This window comes from Triticum aestivum, chromosome 3B (genome assembly GCF_018294505.1).
Source record: "Triticum aestivum cultivar Chinese Spring chromosome 3B, IWGSC CS RefSeq v2.1, whole genome shotgun sequence".
Lineage (NCBI taxonomy): Eukaryota > Viridiplantae > Streptophyta > Magnoliopsida > Poales > Poaceae > Triticum > Triticum aestivum.
In genome coordinates this window covers 411,105,455-411,113,044 of record NC_057801.1, presented here as the reverse complement: position 1 = coordinate 411,113,044, position 7,590 = coordinate 411,105,455, and positions in this window count along the sequence as shown.

Genomic DNA, 7,590 nt, shown 5'->3' with positions numbered 1-7,590 from the left:
GCCTTCCTAGTGAAGATGCCGCTACCCATCTAAACAACTTTGTTGATTTGTGTGAGATGCAAAAGAAGAAAGATACAGATAATGATATTGTTAAATTGAAGTTATTTCCGTTTTCACTTAGAGATCATGCTAAAGTTTGGTTTTTGTCTTTGCCTAAGAATAGTATTGATTCAGGGAATAAGTGCAAAGATACTTTTATCTCTAAGTATTTTCCTCCCGCTAAGACCATCTCTCTTAGGAACGATATTATGAATTTTAAACAACTTGATCATGATCATGTTGCCCAATCTTGGAAAAGAATGAAATTAATGTTCGCAATTTCCCTACTCATGGTTTGAATTTATGGATGATCATACAAAAATTTTATGCCGGATTGAATTTTGCTTCTAGAAATCTTTTTGATTCGGCCGCGGGAGACACTTTTATGGAAATCACTTTAGGAGAAGCTACTAAACTCCATGATAACATTATGGCTAATTATTCTCAATGGCACACCGAAAGATGTACTAGTAAAAAAGTGCATGCTATAGAAGAAATTAATGTTTTGAGTGGAAAGATGGATGAACTTATGAATTTGTTTGCTACTAAGAGTGCTCCTATTGATACCAATGATATGCCTTTGTCTACTTTTATTGAGAATAATAATTAATCTATGGATATGAATTTTGTTGGTACGAATAATTTTGGTAACAATGCTTATAGAGGAAACTTTAATCCTAGACTGTTCCCTAGTAATTCCTCTAATAATTATGGAAATTCCTACAATAATTATTATGGTAATTTTAATAATATGCCCTCTGATTTGAGAATAGTGTTAAAGAATTTATGATCTCTCAAAAGAATTTTAATGCTTTGCTTGAAGAAAAATTGCTTAAAGTTGATGATTTGGCTAGGAACGTTGATAGACTTTCGCTTGATGTTGATTCTTTGAAACTTAGATCTACTCCTCCTAAGCATGATATCAATGAGTCTCTCAAAGCTATGAGAATTTCCATTGATGAGTGCAAAGAAAGATCCGCTAGATTGTGTGCTAAGAAAGATTGCTTTGTAAAGGCGTGTTCTTCTAGTTTCCATGAAAATAATGATGAAGATCTAAAAGTTATTGATGTGTCCCCTATTAAATATTTGTTTTGCAATATGAATCTTAATAATGATGGGACTAGAGATGAGTCAGCTTTAGTTAAAAGGCGTCCCAATGATTCGGAGTTTTTAGATCTTGATGCTAAATTTGGTAAAAGTGGGATTGGAGAGGTCAAGACTTTAAATAGCATTGAACCCACTATCTTGGATTTCAAGGAATTTAATTATGATAATTGTTCTTTAGTAGATTGTATTTCCTTGTTGCAATCCGTGTTGAATTCTCCTCATGCTTATAGTCAAAATAAAGCTTTTACCAAACATATTGTTGATGCCTTGATGCAATCTTATGATGAAAAAGTTAATTTGTAAGTTTCTATACCTAGAAAACTTTATGATGAATGGGAACCTACTATAAAGATTAAAATTAAGATCATGAGTGTTATGCTTTGTGTGATTTGGGTGCTAGTGTTTCCACGGTTCCAAAAACTTTATGTGATATTCTAGGTTTCCATGATCTTGATGATTGCTCTTTAAATTTGCACCTTGTGGATTCCACCATTAAGAAACCTATGGGAAGGATCAATGATGTTCTTATTGTTGCAAATAGGAATTATGTGCCCGCAACTTTTATCGTTCTTGATATAGAATGCAATCTTTCTTGTCCTATTATTCTTGGTAGACCTTTCCTTAGAATGATTGGTGCAATTATTGATATGAAGGAAGGGAATATTAGATTCCAATTTCCATTAAGGAAAGGCATGGAGCACTTTCCAAGAAAGAAAGTTAAATTACCCTATGAATCTATCATGCGAGCTACTTATGAATTGAGTGCCCAAGATGGCACTACTTAGATCTATCCTCGCCTTTATGCCTAGCTTGGGGCGTTAAACAATAGCGCTAGTTGGGAGGCAACCCAATTTTATCTTTGTTTTTTCTTTTTGCTTCTATTTAGTAATAAAGTTTTCATCTACCTTCTGTTTAGATGTGTTTTTATGTCTTAATTAGTGTTTGTGCCAAGTAGAACCTATAGGATAACCTATGGTGATAGTTAATTTGATTCTGCTGAAAAGTAAAAACTTTGCGCGCATGAAATAATTTTAGTAATTCACAGAAACGTGCTTTTGCGTTGATTCTTTTTGTTGTAGATCAATAGACAAATTTCCAAGGACTTCCTATTTTTCGAGAGTTACAGATTGCTACAGACTGTTCTGTTTTTTTAGATTCTGTTTTTCGTGTGTTGTTTGCTTATTTTGATGCATCTATGGCTAGTATGTAGGGTATGAACCATAGAGAAGTTGGAATACAGTAGGTTTAACACCAAAATAAATAAAGAATGAGTTCAATACATTACCTTATGTGGTGGCTTTTCTTTCTTGCACTAACGAAGCTTATGAGATTTCCTGTGGAGTTTTGTGTTGTGAAGTTTTCAAGTTTTGGGTAAAGATTTGATGGACTATGGAATAAGGAGTGGCAAGAGCCTAAGCTTGGGTATGCCCATGGCACCCCAAGATATTCAAGGATAACCAAAAGCCTAAGCTTGGGGATGCCCCAGAAGGTATCCCCTCTTTCGTCTTCGTCTATCGGTAACTTTACTTGGAGCTATATTTTTATTCGCCACATGATATGTGTTTTGCTTGTAGCATCTTGTATGATATTAGTCTTTGCTTTTTAGTTTACCACAATCATCCTTGCTGTACACACCTTATGGGAGAAACCCACTTGTTTGGAATTTATTAGAATACTCTATGTGCTTCACTTATATCTTTTGAGCTAGATAGTTTTGCTCTAGTGCTTCACTTATATCTTTTAGAGCATGGCGGTGGCTTGATTTTGTAGAAAATGTTAATCTCTCATGATTCACTTATATTATTTTGAGAGTCTCTTAGAACAGCATGGTATTTTCTATGGTTATAAAATTGGTCCTAGAATGATGGGCATCCAAGTTGGGTATAATAAAAACTATCATTGGAAGTGAATTGGATGCTATGATCAATTTGATACTTGATAATTGTTTTGAGATATGGAGGTGGTGATATTAGAGTCATGCTAGTTGGGTAATTGTTAATTTAAAGAATGCTTGTGTTGAAGTTCGCCAGTCCCGTAACATGCACGTATGGTAAAAGTTGTGTAACAAATTTGAAACATGAGGTGTTCTTAGATTGTCATCCTTATGAGTGGCGGTCGGGGACGAGCGATGGTCTTTTCCTACCAATCTATCCCCCTAGGAGCATGCGCGTAGTGCTTGGTTTTTGATGACTTGTAGATTTTTACAATAAGTATATGAGTTCTTTATGACTAATGTTGAGTCCATGGATTACACGCTCTCTTACCCTTCCATCATTGCTAGCCTCTTCGGTACCGTGCATTGCCCTTTCTCACCTTGAGAGTTGGTGCAAACTTCGCCGGTGCATTCAAACCCCGTGATATGATATGCTCTATCACACATAAACCTCCTTATATCTTCCTCAAAACAGCCACCATACCTACCTATTATGGCATTTCCATAGCCATTCCGAGATATATTGCCATGCAACTTTCCACCATTCCGTTTATCATGACACTCGTCATCATTGTCATATTGCCTTGCATGATCATGTAGTTGACATCGTATTTTTGGCAAATCCACCATGCATAAATTTTCATACATGTCACTCTTGATTCATTGCCCATCCCGGTACACCGTCGGAGGCATTCATATAGAGTCATATATTGTTCTAGTTTTGAGTTGTAATTCATGAGTTGTAAATAAATAGAAGTGTGATGATCATCATTATTAGAGCATTGTTCCCAAATAAAAAGAAGAAAGGCCAAAAATAAAAAAAGGCCAAAGAAAAAAAGGAAGACCAAAAAGAAAAAAGAAAGGCCAAAGAAAAAAAAGAAAAAAAGAAAAAGAAAATAAAAAAGGGGGCAATGTTACTATCCTTTTCCACACTTGTGCTTCAAAGTAGCACCATGTTTTTCATATAGAAAGTCTTTTATGTTGTCACTTTCATATACTAGTGGGAATTTTTCATTATAGAACTTGGCTTGTATATTCCTATGATGGGCTTCCTCAAAATGCCCTAGGTCTTCGTGAGCAAGCAACTTGGATGCACACCCACTAGTTTCTTTTGTTGAGCTTTCATACATTTATAGCTCTAGTGCATCCGTTGCATGGCAATCCCTACTCCTCATGTTGACATCAATTGATGGGCATCTCCATAGCCCATTGATTATCCTCGTCAATGTGAGACTTTCTCCTTTTTTGTCTTCTCCACACAACCTCCATCATCATATTCTATTCCACCCGTAGTGCTATATCCATGGCTCACGCTCATGTATTGCGTGAAATTTGAAAAAAGTTTGAGATTACTAAAGTATGAAACAATTGCTTGGTGTGTCATCGGGGGTGTGCAAGATGAGAGCATTATTGTGTGATGAAAATGAAGCATAGCCTAACTATATGATTTTGTAGGGATGAACTTTCTTTAGCCATGTTATTTTGAGAAGACATGATTGCTTTGATTAGTATGCTTGAAGTATTACTATTTATTATGTCAATATGAACTTCTATTTTGAATCATTTGGATCTGAACATTCATGCCACAATAAAGAAAATTACATTGAGAATTATGCTAGGTAGCATTCCACATCAAAAATTCTATTTTTATCATTTACCTACTCAAGGACGAGCAGGAATTAAGCTTGGGGATGCTTGACACGTCTCCAACGTATCTATAATATTTGATTGTTCCATGCTATTATATTACCCGTTTTGTATGTTTATGGGCTTTACTTTACACTTTTATATCATTTTTGGGACTAACCTACTAATCGGAGGCCCAACCCGAATTGCTATTTTTTTTTGCCTATTTCAGTGTTTCGAAGAAAAGGAATATCAAACGGAGTCCAAATGGAATGAAACCTTCGGGAGCGATTTTTTGGAACAAACGTGATCCAGGGGACTTGGAGTGGACATCAAGCAATAGAGGAGGCGGCCACGAGGGTGCCCTGTGCGTTCCCTACAGGTGGGAACGCCCCCTACCCTCGTGGGCCCCTCGAGCGTCCACCGACCTACTTCTTCCTCCTATATATACCCACGTACCCCGAAACCATCGAGGAGCACCACGAAAAACTATTTCCACTGTGTAACCTTCTGTATCCGTGAGATCCCATCTTGGATCCTTCGTCGGCGCTCCGCCGGAGGGGGAATCAACCACAGAGGGCCTCTACATCATCTCCAAGGCCCTTCCGATGAGTTGTGAGTAGTTTACCACAGACCTTCGGGTCCATAGTTATTAGCTAGATGGCTTCTTCTCTCTCTTTGAATGTCAATACAAAGTTCTCCTCGATCTTCTTGGAGATCTATTCAATGTAACTCTTTTTGCGGTGTGTTTGTCGAGATACGATGAATTGTGGGTTTATGATCAAGTTTATCTATGAGAAATATTTGAATCTCCTCTGAATTCTTTTATGTGTGATTAAGTTATCTTTGCAAATCTCTTCGAATTATCAGTTTGGTTTGGCCTACTAGATTGATTTTTCTTGCAATGGGAGAAGTGCTTAGCTTTGGGTTCAATCTTGCAGTGTCCTTTCCCAGTGACAGCAGGGGCAGCACGACACGTATTGTATTGTTGCCATCGAGGATAAAAAGATGGGGTTTATATCATATTGCATGAGTTTATCCCTCTACATCATGTCATCTTTCTTAATGTGTTACTTTGTTGTTTATGAACTTAATACTCTAGATGCATGTTGGATAGCGGTCGATGTGTGGAGTAATAGTAGTAGATGCAGGCAGGAGTCGGTCTACTTGTGACGGACGTGATGCCTATATACATGATCATGCCTATATAATCTCATAATTATTCGCTTTTCTATCAATTGCTCGACAGTAATTTTTTCACCCACCGTAATACTTATGCTATCTTGAGAGAAGCCACTAGTGAAACCTATGGCCCCCGGGTCTATCCTTTATCATATAAGCTTTCAATCTACTTTTATTTGAATCTTTACTTTTTCCATCTATATCATAAAATACCAAGAATATATTTATCTTATCATATTATCTCTATCAGATCTCACTTTCGCAAGTGGCCGTGAAGGGATTGACAACCCCTTTATTGCGTTGGTTGCGAGGTTCTTGTTTGTTTGTGTAGGTGCATGGGACTTCTGAGGAGCCTCCTACTAGATTGATACCTTGGTTCTCAAAAACTGAGGGAAATACTTACGCTACTTTGCTGTATCACACTTTCCTCTTCAAGGAAAACCAACACAAGCTCAAGACGTAGCACAAATACGACGTCAACTACATGATCATGCAAAAGAAATATGACAATGATGATGCGTGTCATAATAAACGGAACGGTGGAAAGTTGCATGGCAATATATCTCGGAATGGCTATGAAAATGCCATAATAGATAGGTATGGTGGCTGTTTTGAGGAAGGTATATGGTGGGTGTATGGTACCGGCAAAAGTTGCGCGGCACAAGAGAGGCTAGCAATGGTGGAAGGGTGAGAGTGCGTATAATCCATGGACTCAACATTAGTCATAAAGAACTCATATACTTATTGCAAAAATCTACAAGTCATTGAAAACAAAGTACTACACGCATGCTCCTAGGGGGATAGATTGGTAGGAAAAGACCATCGCTCATCCCTGACGGCCACTCATAAGGAAGACAGTCAATAAATAAATTATGCTCCAACTTCATCACAAAGCGGTTCACCATACGTGCATGCTACGGGAATCACAAACTTCAACACACGTATTCTTTAAATTCATAATTACTCCACTAGGATGACTCTAATATCACCATCCTCATATCTCAAAACAATTATCAAGCATCAAATTGATCATATCATCCAATTCACTTTCTATGATAGTTTTTATTATACCCAACTTGGATGCCCATCATTCTAGGACCAATTTTATAACCATAGCAAATACCATGCTGTTCTATAAGACTCTCAAAATAATATAAGTGAAGCATGAGAGATCAACAATTTCTACAAAATAAAGCCACCGCCGTGCTCTAAAAGATATAAGTGAAGCACTAGAGCAAAATTATCTAGCTCAAAAGATGTAAGTGATAAGTGAAGCACATAGAGTATTCTAATAAATTCCAAATCATGTGTGTCTCTCCCAAAAGGTGTGTACAGCAAGGATGATTGTGGTAAACTAAAAAGAAAAGACTCATATCATACAAGATGCTCCAAGCAAAACACATATCATGTGGTGAATAAAAATATAGCTCCAAGTAAAGTCACCGATAAACGAAGACGAAAGAGGTGATGCCTTCCGGGGCATCCCCAAGCTTAGTCCTTTGGTTGTCCTTGAATATCGTGGGGTGCCATGGGAATCCCCAAGCTTGGGCTCTTGCCACTCCTTATTCCATAGTCCATCAAATCTTTACCCAAAACTTGAAAACTTCACAACACAAAACTCAACAGGAAATCTCATAAGCCCAGTTAGTGCAAGAAAGAAAAACCACCACATAAGGTACTATAATGAACTCATTCTTTATTTA